The sequence below is a fragment of the Onychomys torridus genome, chromosome 6 (genome assembly GCF_903995425.1).
Source record: "Onychomys torridus chromosome 6, mOncTor1.1, whole genome shotgun sequence".
Taxonomy (NCBI): Eukaryota; Metazoa; Chordata; class Mammalia; order Rodentia; family Cricetidae; genus Onychomys; species Onychomys torridus.
Window position 1 is genome coordinate 43,435,223 of NC_050448.1, and position 11,947 is coordinate 43,447,169.

General features: G+C 40.8%; 1 non-coding gene across 1 annotated transcript; it reads right to left on the reverse strand.

Annotated features, from left to right (window-relative positions):
* Positions 1 to 11,543: 11,543 nt before the first annotated feature.
* Positions 11,544 to 11,646, reverse strand: LOC118586416. Its single transcript, XR_004945311.1, has one exon. It is a non-coding gene; the product is annotated as a U6 spliceosomal RNA (small nuclear RNA).
* Between the last annotated feature and the right edge of the window lie 301 nt (positions 11,647 to 11,947).

Consider the following 11,947-nt stretch of genomic DNA (forward strand, 5'->3'; position numbering starts at 1 on the left):
CTTTTGCCTCCAAGAGCTTCCTTGTCCCCTGTGCCTGGTTTATAGCAGGTCCTGGGAACTGAACTCAGGGCTTCTTGCACATTAAACAAGCACTCTAGCAGGTGAGCTATATCCCTAGCCCCTCATTGGACACTTAGAATCCTTGGACATGGACATCATGGTGCCCATTGCAGACAGAGAGCCTGGAAGGGAGAGACAGGCCCTAGTCTCCTGGGCATGAGCTCTATTCACCAAAAAACAAACAAAAACAAAAAACAAACAAACAAACAAAAAGCCGGGCTGGAGAGATGGCTCAGAGGTTAAGAGCTCCGACTGCTCTTCCAGAGGCCCGGAATTCAATTCCCAGCAACCACATGGTGGCTTACAACCATCTGTAATGAGATCTGGCTCCCTCTTCTATGTACATAATAAATAAATAAATCTTAAAAACAAAACAAAACAAAAAGCCTAAGGAAGTCACCATAATCATGAATTCTTCATGATGAAGGAATGATTTTCAAATGATGATAATATTCAAGGCCTGTTTCATGATTTTACAGATTTCTACTATTACGTTTCTTTTTCTTTCACCTTAAGCCTTTTTAGAGTACCATGGCTTCTAACAATACTCTAAATCAAACTGGAGGCAACCTTTGGCAAGACTCCTCTGAAGCTCAGAAAGACTGGGTTAACACAGATGGTATTTTAACTGACCAGCTAATCACCTTTTTAAAAAAAAAAAAAAAAAAAAAGGCATACACAACCGCATCACTTCCCAGAGAATGCTTCTCTTTACTACACAGCTGCAAACATTCCCATAGCCTGGGCAAAGTTCCCTCCACCTCCAGCTTCCCTCTCAGCAGAGTGTATATACCTCTTTTCCTTTGCTTTATCCAAATGGCAGATGACCTGCAGAGCCATGATCCTCACTGAGCTTTTTGTCTTCAGTCCTTTTTGAAGGCTGTTTTCTATACAGGTTCTGCAAGGAGTTCTCCATAAATGTAAGTCCATCTGTTATCAACAGTGAGTATCCTCCACTTCACCACAAGAGAAGAAAAATAAAAATGGACCATTGCTGTAGGATGTTCAAGTATGTCAAATGTGTTGCTCTGATTGGTTAAAATAAAACACTGGTTGGCCAGAAGCCAGGCAAAAAGTATAGGTGGGACAAGCAGAAAAGAGAATTCTGGGAATTGGAAGGCAAAGGAGAGAGAGACACTGCCAGACACTGCCGTTGCAAGAGAGATGTAAGCCGCGAGCCATGTGGCAACTTATAGATTAATAGAAATGGGTTAATTTAAAATAGAAGAAGCAGATAACAAGAAGCCTGCCATGGCCATACAGTTTGTAAGCAATATAAGTTTCCATGTGTTTACATGGTTGGGTCTGAGCATCTATGGGCCTGGCAGGTGACAGAGCTTTGTCCTGACTGTGGGCCAGGCAGGAAAACTCTAGCTACAGACCATCTAACATATTTTCAAGCAAATACTCATTTCCAAATCTTTGGGTCTCTTCCTGCTGCTGCACGGCTCCTCCCCGAGTAACGTGGTAGGGATAGAAAAAGAAACTTTGCTACATTCTTCATTCCCGGATTTAGGTGCTTTGGGAAACCACACCTATTTTATTCCTGTGTAGGGACTAAAAGGCTAGGTTTTAACAGCCTTTTCTTTTTGTTCCTTTCTCTATCGCTAGCCACCTCATGAACATAAAATTTCTAACTGTGTTTCCTTCTGGCTATAAGGAAAGGATATAAAAAGAGCATGAAAAATGAAAGTCAGAAAACCATAAGATCAAGAGACAAATCATCCAAATAGTTTTTAAAAGAAGAAAATCAGAAACAATAATGATGAGGCTAAAAAGAATTATATATGAGAAAGGCAATGATTAAAACAAAGGCTTGGCATGATATAAATAAATTTTTTTGAAAATTGGGGCTGAAGAGATGGTGCAAAAATCTGTTAAAAATATTTACTGCTCTTACAGGGGACCTGAATTTGTTTCCCAGGACCCATTTGCATGGCTGACAACTGCCTATAACTCCAACTCCAAGGGGATCTGATGCCTCTCTCCTCCAGGAGCACACATACACAACTGTGTATAAACATCCCCACATGTTATTAAAAATAATAAAAACATTTAAAAAAGCATTGAAAGTTAAACTGATTTAAAAGGACTTAGCTGGGAAAAAATTAATACTCTGTGAAACTGAAAAGAATAGATATAAAGGTCCAGAATGTAGCTCAGTGGTAGGGTTCCTACCATGCAAAGAGCCTTGGATTTGGTGCCTAACAACGGGAGGAAACAAATACATCTGCATACAAAAAATGTAAAATATAGGGTGTTTCATGATTATGGATCAGTAGGATTAATATAGAAAAATTGCCATCCTACCAAAGCAATCAACATATTTAATGCAATCCCCATCAAATTCCAACACAATTTTTCACAGATCTTGAAAGGGCAATTTTCAGATTCATATGAGAAAATATCAACCAGCTAAAACAAGCCTAAATAATCGAAGAACTGCAGGAGGTACCACTATCCCCAACCTCAAATTGTACTACAGAGTTATAGCAATAAAAACAGCATGCAACTGGCATAAAAACAGACATGTTGATAAATGGAATTGAACTGAAGACTCAGACATAAATCTACACGCCTATGGACACCTGATTTTGTTTTGTTTTGTTTTTATAAAGAAGCCAGAAATACATGCTAAGGGGAAAAAAGCCAGCATCTTTAACAAATGGTGCTGGTCAAACTGATGTCTGCATGTAGAAGAATCCAAATAGATCCATGCTTATCACCCTGCACAAAACTCAACTCCAAATGGGTCCAGAACCTCAGCATAAAACCAAATACACTGAGCCTGACAGAAGAGAAAATAGGGAATAGCTGAATTCATTGACCCTGGAAGAGACTTTCTGAACTGGACACCATTAGCATAGGAACTAAGATCAACAATTAATAAATAGGACCTCAGAAAACTGAGAAGCTTCTGCATGGTAAAAGACACCAATCATTCAGACAAAGTGACAGCCTACAGTGTGGCAAGGATTTTACCAACGACACACCTGATAGAAAGCTAATATCCAAAATATATAAAGAACTCAAGAAACTAGATATCAAGAAAGCAAAAAACTCAAAAATGGGGTACAGATATAAATCGAGAATTCTCAAAAGAAGAAACTCCAATGGCTGAGAAACAAAGAAATGTTCAATATTCCAAGGCATCAGGGAAATGTAGATCAGAACTGTTTTGAGATTCCATCTTACATCTGCCAGAATGGCCAAGATCAATAAAACAAGTGACAGCACATGCAGGCAAGGATGTAGATTAAGGCAGACCACTAATTTATTCCTGGTGGGAGTGCGAACTTGTATGGCCACTATGGAAATCAGTATGGTGGTTCATATCAGGAAGATGGGATGAATCTACCTCAAGATCCAACTATATCACTCTTGGGCATATACTCTACTGCAGAGACACTTGTGCAACCATGTTTATTGCTGCCCTATTCATAGGGCCAGAAATTGGAAACAACTTAGATGTCCTTTAACAGATGAATGGATAAATAAATGGTCCATTTACACAATGGAGTATTACTCAGAAGCTGAATGAAATGAAATTCACAAGTTAATAGATGGAACTAGAAAAAAATCACCTAGATCCAGAAAAACAAATATGGTATGTGTGTGCTTATATGTGGATATTAGTTGTTAAGTCAATGATAAGCAAGCTATAATTCTTAGAACCACAGAGGTTAGATATAGAGTGAAGGACAAGAGGGAGACAGATAGATCTCTCTGGAAAAGGGTCAGAATAGTTAAAGATGGTTGAGCAGGTTGGGCACACTCCTTGAGACAGAACCCATACCTGGTACTACTTGGGTGACCAAGAACCTGAAACTAGATAGCTCAGGGACCTATGGTAAAACCAAATACTACTATTCTACTAAAAGGACATCACAATAAAATGACTCCTGATGACATTCTGCTATACTCATTGATAAGTGCCTTGTTCAGCCATCATCAAAGAGGCTTCCTCCTGAAGCAGATGGGAACAAATGTAGAGACCCACAGCCAGACAATATGCTGAGAGCCATGACCTCAGAACACTCAGTCCTAAGTAGGATGTCTTCATCAAATCCTTCCCCCTCAGAGTTCAAGGAAGCCTACAGAAGAAGAGGCATAAAGAATCTAAGTGTCAGGGAAAATGGAGAACAACAAGGAAACAAGGCCCTCGAAATCAAGAGGGTCAACACACATGTGAATCACAGGGACTGAGGCAACATGCACGGGCCCTGCATGTGTCTGCACCAGGTGGGGTCCTACAGCTGAAAAAGTGGACACAAGCCACCATGCCTCGCCCAGAATCTACCACCAACTGATAACCACTTGAAAATGAAAATTTTGTTTTCTCCAAGGAAGTCTCACTGGGGAAACAAACTACTCTTAAGGGTAGGATGCTTGCCCAACAGCAGATTGTTGGTTAAATCGGTGCTGCTTGTGGCTGGCGACGCCCACGGCGGCCATGCCAACAGAGCAAGAGTGCTGGAATCATGAGCCATAGTTACCTTTTTAGAGTTTTATTGGGAGAGAGGGGGAGAGAGAGAGAGAGGGAGAGAGACAGAGAGAGAGGGAGAGAGAGGACTAGAGAAACAGAGAGATGGCACGGAGGGAAGAGAAAAGGGACACACAGAGGGCCTGCCCGCTTTGTAGGGTGGAACACTGTTGCAGGCTGATGACGTAATTAAGGACCTAGTCCTTACACAGATGACCAACAGAACGCTACCTCAACAGCATCTTTGGAGGTTCCTTGTCTCCTAATGTCATGTCACAACAGGGCTTTTTTAAATTTTTTAACTTTTCTTTTTTTTTTTTTTTAATATTTTTTCCCTTTTTACCCTACAGGTCCTTTGGTTATATAATATATATATCCAGTTTAATGTTTTATGGGATCCTTAAGCTTGTGAACAAGTGGGTCTTTGTGTCTCTTTCTGTTCCTTGTGCCTTTTCTTGGGCTTTTTTCCTTCTGTTGGTTTGTTTTGTCCAAATCTGCTGAGTTAGTTTTTATCTTATTATAATTCTCCCTTAGAAGCTTGTTTGTTTTCTTATGAGAGACAGAAAGGCAGTGGCTCTGGAGGGGAGGGGAGGTGGGGAGGTAGAGGAAGTGAAACTATAAAAGGGAAAAATGTAGGGGTTAATTTTTTCAGGTGTAAATTAGAGAAATGCAATAGGCATTTGATGCTTACAGCTGGGAATGCTTTTGATGGTAAAAATGAAAGTGAGAGGTGATACTGTGAAGGGGCCCCAAAATAGCTTGACCACTCAGCAGCCATGATAGGCTTAGGGGCCGAGGCACAGCTTCTGTGACAGGCTTACTGGCAGGCAACACCCAGATCCAGGAAAAGCCTTCAGCTGATACCACCCAGGGATCCACCCAGGGGTGAGGAAGTACCTGACATCCCAAACATTCCAACCATTAGATAAGGTGGCCAGATGTCCCTGAGTCTAGCACACAGCTATTTTTTGTTTTATAGATACCCCTAGACAACTGTCAGCCAATCAGGGCCCTGGGCCCTGGAAATCACTTCACCCCAACCTCTGCTATGATAAAAACTCTGCCCCACCTGAGCTCAGGGCTCTCTGCTCTCACTGCCGACAGACAGAGTCACCAAGCTCTAGAGCTTGAAATAAAGGCTCTTTGTTTTTACATGCGGGACTCGGTCTCCATGGTGGTCTTTTGGAGGTCCCTGCAATCTGGGCATAACAATACCAACTGCACAGGAGGGCTAGAGTGATGCTCTGGTACCTGAATTACTTTTTAAATCATCATGATCTAAGGACTTGGCCATATATTCATGACACAATGGACAAACAGGACAAGAGATACGCCAATAGAAGCAGCCAACGGATTCATGAAGCAAAGGTCTGACACAGACTTTATTTCAACTTTATAACTCCTCTGTATGAAGGAACCAAATGGACTTGGTGCTGTGCCAGCCTGGCTCTAATATCTGGATCTCAGGTTTTATATTTCCCTCAGATCCCTTTATAATTATCAGACTGGTGAAAAATTTTAAGCAATAATACTTGCTACTCTTGCAAACAGGGATAGTAGATGTCTCTCCCATTACTGATAAATGCATGTAAGAAAGTCTGTCACGTTCAGTAGAGAAACCTAGCACTATTTTTTTTTCACTGAGTTTTGTAAAGAATAACAAATGAATTATCCAGGGCTACACTGGGGAGGGGTATGGTGATATTTTATTTGTGCTGAAATGTGATTTTATTTGTATGTTAATAAATAAAGTTGCCTGGGGATCAGAGCTAAGAGCAAGCCATTAAGCAGAAGTCTGATAGTGGTAGCACATGCCCTTAATCCGATCACTTGGCAGGCAAAGTCTCTGTGTTTTCAAGGACACAGCCAGCATGGTGACACAGGCCTTTAATCCCCAGTATGGACCATAGAGACCTGGAGGTCTGTATAGACAGGCAGTGATGAGGAGGTCATGTGGTTGGGTTTAGAACCAATAAGAAGGCAGGACAGAAAGGCAATAAAAAGACAGGACACAGGAAGAAGGTCTCTTTCTCTCAGGGGAAGCAACAGCAGTGAGTGGTAAGATAAGGTGGTCTTAGCTCTTGGCTACTGCTCAATCTCTGGGCTTTTAACTCTTTATTTGGCTCTGTGTTTCTTATTTAATAAGACCATTTAGAATTACATCTACAAAGGGGGAAAATGCTCCTCTGCTTTAAAGACCATCTGAAATGTAAGTATCATTATGGAATATTTTTTGAAAGGGGATGGGATACTTACACTCATTTTTAATGTTTTCACTTATCACCTGGGAAATTACTTACTTAGCCAAATTACCTTTTTCAAGCACTGATGTATGATTAATCCATTTGTTAATATATTCATTCAGCAAATACTAATTGAGAAGCTACAGTATAAAAGGTACTGCAAGTAAGCAAACGCCATAATTAGGATGATTATAGTGACCAACCTCTACTGAGTCCTTGTTATACATCTAACTCTATGCTAGCTCCTTCACATACATGATCTAACGTTACCTTTGCAGCAGCCCTGTGAAGTATGTGTTGTTATCTGCATTCACCAGATGAAGAAAGTGAGCATAGATAACTCACCTAAGATCCCACAGCTAGATTCCAAAAGGCAGACCAAGTTACAAACCCAGGAAACCCAACTCCAGTATGCATATTGATAACTACAGATGAATTCTGGCATCTTTTGTATCCGTGGGATCTCTAATTCCAGATACCACCTGCCCCCAGGAGCCCAGTTTTGAGCCAGCAGCCCCGGACAGTTTCTTGTACCCGAATTACCATGCAGAGTCAACATCACACTGCAACTCTGAATGTTCATCTTCAGACAGGACGACTTGTGCCCAGCCATTAGGCAAACACAGGTGAGCAGACTGGGCTCTTCCATGCTAGATTCTCTGTCTCAGTAAATTTGTAAACAACACCCCAGAGAGAGACAGTTCAGAGAGAAACGCAGAAGTCAGGAAGCAAAATGAGAAGGGTAAAATAAAAACTGTCACTCCCCAGCAATCATAAATGGAAGGCGGGATTCTCCACCCCACCCCATCCCACCCCACCCCCCACCCCACCCCCCCCACCCCACCCCCACCCCACCCCCGTCACTTGCAAAGAATCAAACCACTCTTCTCAAAAGTGAAAACAAATTGTATTGGAAAAGCATCAGCATGAATAGCATAAATAGGTTTCACATACAAATGGCTACATAGACAACTGCTGTGCTCAGCAGCAGCAGTTTTTCAATTTATATGTTGCCTATCTGAAAATAAGGTAACATGATCAAATACCTACAAGATTCAAATGCATAACCTCAGGGAGGTGATGACCATAGACTATGAAACAGTGATACAGTCAGTACAACTAAAAAGCTTGCCCTTCCAAACAGCATTCAAAGCGAGGTAAACCGACTAAATGCCTAAACCAATCGAATAAATAGGAAACCCTTTGTAGGCCAGATGTCACGGGTTTCAGGGTTACTACTACCTCATGAAACTCTGAGACTGAAGGAGACTTCAGAAAGGTAGAGGGGAAAAAACTAAGATGTAATGGGTTGCTAAGCACAACAGAAAGAAACATGTCTTACCATGGGTAATGCATGCTAGGAAATGTTAGTCCTTGTCTTTATCAGGCCCCATCCTCTTTCCATTCACTACTCAATACACAGAGATGGTGGTGGTGGTTGTTTTGTTAAAACAGGTCTGAAGACTTCTAAACTGCACAGTTCACTGTGGAGTTGATGTTTTAAACTCAACAAGGCACTGAAGCATTTGAAGGACAAGTGTTTGTCTCTGAGCTTGAAGCCTGTACTTTCCAGATAAATACTGTTTTCCTTTTTAGGAAGTATTGATGTAAGCCGAGTGGTATGGAACTTCAGCTGGAGTCATCGGAAAGTCCTGTTTCCTTTCTGCCTAAGGAGATTCATAAAGTCCCCTTCTTTAGGAAAATGATCCAGATCAACAGAAAACGTATTATCTTAATAAGCACTGACTAAGGCTATCATATTTAAACTCTGAAAACTCCCCCTGGAGCCTGCTGACTGTGAGGCTGATCACACATGCATCATTCATGCAGCACTGTAGGGCACAATAAAAATTAAGGAGATTTATACCGGAAATCAATTTTCTTTTGTTACACATTTAACCCAAGCACTATGGCAACAAAATGTAAGATAAAGTAGGTCATGGGCTTCAACTGGAATGGCTCCGATAACACAAAAGCCTGTTATAATTTGTCATGCACCTTTTAGGAGTCTTCATTTTAAAGCTCTACTCAACCACTACATCTAAGAACAACCCATTGAATAAAAATCTTAAGACCTCAGTTCCCTAACGAGATTTATTTAATGTCAGTGCCTAGTTCACATGGCGTACCAATACACTTATAGTGTCCCAAATCCATAGTCGCCAATAGGGAATTTCAGATAAAGGAACAGTATACAGAGTGTTTCCATCTTGTAAGGACAGTGCTCTGTTTGCAAAGCACTCTGGGAAGTTTTGGGAGAGTGAACCCAGCAGGGCATCCTAAATGATGAGGTAAGTGGAGATTGTGCTTCTGCCCATAGGTTCTACAGACCCTCAGTGTTTCTAAGGAACCAAGCTGGACACCTAGCCAATGGCCGAAGATATATTTGTACCTAGGAGATAAATAGCACTAAATGTTAATCTCATGCACACTATCTCCTGATACCATCTTCCTTGACCTCTGAGGAAGATGAGTTCCTTCCTCTGTCTTACTAACCTATATGTTTTTTTTTTTAAACAACTCTAGCCACTGTGTAACAACTCAAGTCCCCACCGTGGGACCTTTCTGTACTACATAGGCTGTTTTCATTATCTCTTCCATACTTAGGGCTTGCAGATCTTCAGAATCAGAAAGAATCGTCTGTTTAGCCTTCCACTGATAGCTGTGTGGTCTTGGGCAAACCTATTATCTTCACTGGGCATCATTCTCATACAGGGTTCCAGAGGTTGCTGGAAGCATGAAATGAAGCCCTTTGCAAGGGTTTCACTGGTCCCAACAAAGCAAAACAAAGTCTTGGTATATATCACTATGGTTTGGTAACAGCTTAAGCCTTTCAGTAAGATTGCTTCAATTCAAACTTCACTTAAAGCATTTCTTAGTTTCAAGAGCCTGTAGAAGTTATTTCAACCAAGACTCCATTTTGCCAATCTATTTGAGAGGAAAAGGCTGCACCCATTTCATAGTAAATTGGGAAAGATTAAGTAGAAAAGTGTATGTAGCAGTTGGCAAGACATATGGTTACATTCAAAATATGTTATGCACATATTTCTCCTTTGCCTCATTTCCAGGTTTAGCCCCTCCCTTTCTAAGAAATTCTTCCATAATTTTTATATATAAACATGTGCATGTGTGTGTGCATGAGAGAGAGAAAGAGAGAGAGAGAGTAGAGAGAGGGGGGAGAAAGAGAAAGAGAGACTAAACTGGGAAATAAAGGGGGGGAAACTTCACTGGAGAAAGACAGATCCAGTGCAAGTTTAAAAGCCTTCAGTTGCTTCCCAGCATGAGTGGTTCCATCCACTACAACCTTCTCCATCCACTTCAACCTTCAGTAAAGACAAGTGGACTTCAGGTTCTACTCAGAAGAAAATGGGACCATGTCCGACTCTCCAGCAAGGGGACAGGAGGGAGGAGTTACACCTATTCTCCATTAAAGTCATATTTTCTTACCATGATGGTTAACTTTACATGTTAATTTGCTTGAGCGAAGGGGTGTCCTAATAGCTAGGAGAATGTTATTTTTGTGTATGTCTCTGTGGATGATTCTGGGAGACACCCATATTATAATTGGTAGGTTTAATAAAAAAAAGTTCACAGGTCAATGCAGGTGGCTATCATCCAATCTGCTGAAGGTCCAAATAGGACAAAAAGGCTGCGGAAGGGCAAATGTATTATCTTTGGGGGAGCTGGAACATCCATCTTTTGCAACCTTCGGACATCAGCACCTTGTGTTGTCAGGCCTTTGGACTTGGATTAACGCTATACCACCAGCTTTCCTGGGCAACCAGCTGGGAGATGGTAGACCGTGGGATCGCTTAGCCTCCACAATCATAGTAAGAAGTCCCCAATTAATTCATCCATATGTGTGTGGTTCTGTTTCTCTGGAGACTCAAATACAACTGCAACTACAAAAGAACCCTGACTCTGAATGCTAGAAAAAACACATTAAAGGGGAAAAAAAAAAAAAGGCCATGATTGCCACCCAGGTGACTTCTATTAACACTCCAAAGTAACTCCTTTAGTCATTCCCACATATCTAGATGTATGGACATAGCTAGTGTTAAATGTAGTTGTGATTACCTTTCCAATAGTTCCAATGTGAACATTTTTCAATGTCACTGAAAATGCTTCTAAAACACTATTTTCAATGACTACAAAATTATCTTTTAGATGAATGTATCATAATTTATGTATTTACCTTAATAACTCTTATTACTTTCTAATCATGAAATAATTATGTCCATTTATAAAATTAGAAGCCATAACACATAAACCATCCATAATCTTATAATTCATATATAACCACTATGATGTTTTGATATATTTTCTTCTGGTATTTTTTTATGATTAGCTATTATATGCTGAAAATAATTGAGGTCATATATTATAAGTGCTTTCCCATGTCTGTCATTTAAAATGCTTTTGAAATATAGTTCTCAGTGCCTATAAAATATGAAATTAATATGTCTAATATAATGCCTTTATGGGTAAGGAGGAGAGAAATGTCTAGCCTGTAAGGACAGAAACTCTCCAGGGTCCAGACTTGCTTAGCATATGAAAGCCACGTGGTTCTCCCCAGTGGACCACAGAAATCAAGAAAAGGTAAGTGTTTGGGGTCAGGGTTTTTTCAGTAACAAATGATAGAAGCCCTTCCCAAAGGAGCCTAAGAAAAAGAGGGAAAAATGACATAGAAGTAAAAACAAGAGAAAAGGAGAAAAACATTCGCTTAGGTAAGTTAAAGGAAGCTTCATCCCTGATGAGTCGAGAGGGAACGCTTCATGAATTAGCATGTCATCCTTGCACAGGGGCCATGCTAATCTTCCCTGTATCGTTCCAATCTTATTATATGTGCCACCAAAGCAAGAACAACTTCTGCCTTTTGATGGTGCCAGCATGTTCTCCTGGTATGAGTAATAGTAAGAATATATTCCTGTAAGGAAGCTGGTCACATGACTGTCCAGTTTATATGATCCTTGTAGTTCCTGATCCCAAATGTGACCCTGGTAGTTTGTCTGGAGACTCTTGAACAAAAGAACCAAGGAAGATCCTGGAAGCCCAAGCTAACCCAATCACCTTGGTCAGAAAGACAGAATATCTGTTTGGCAAAGCTGCTTGTAGGAGCCAATGGCTGGGTGTAGATTTGCTATACTGCCTTGCAGGGAAG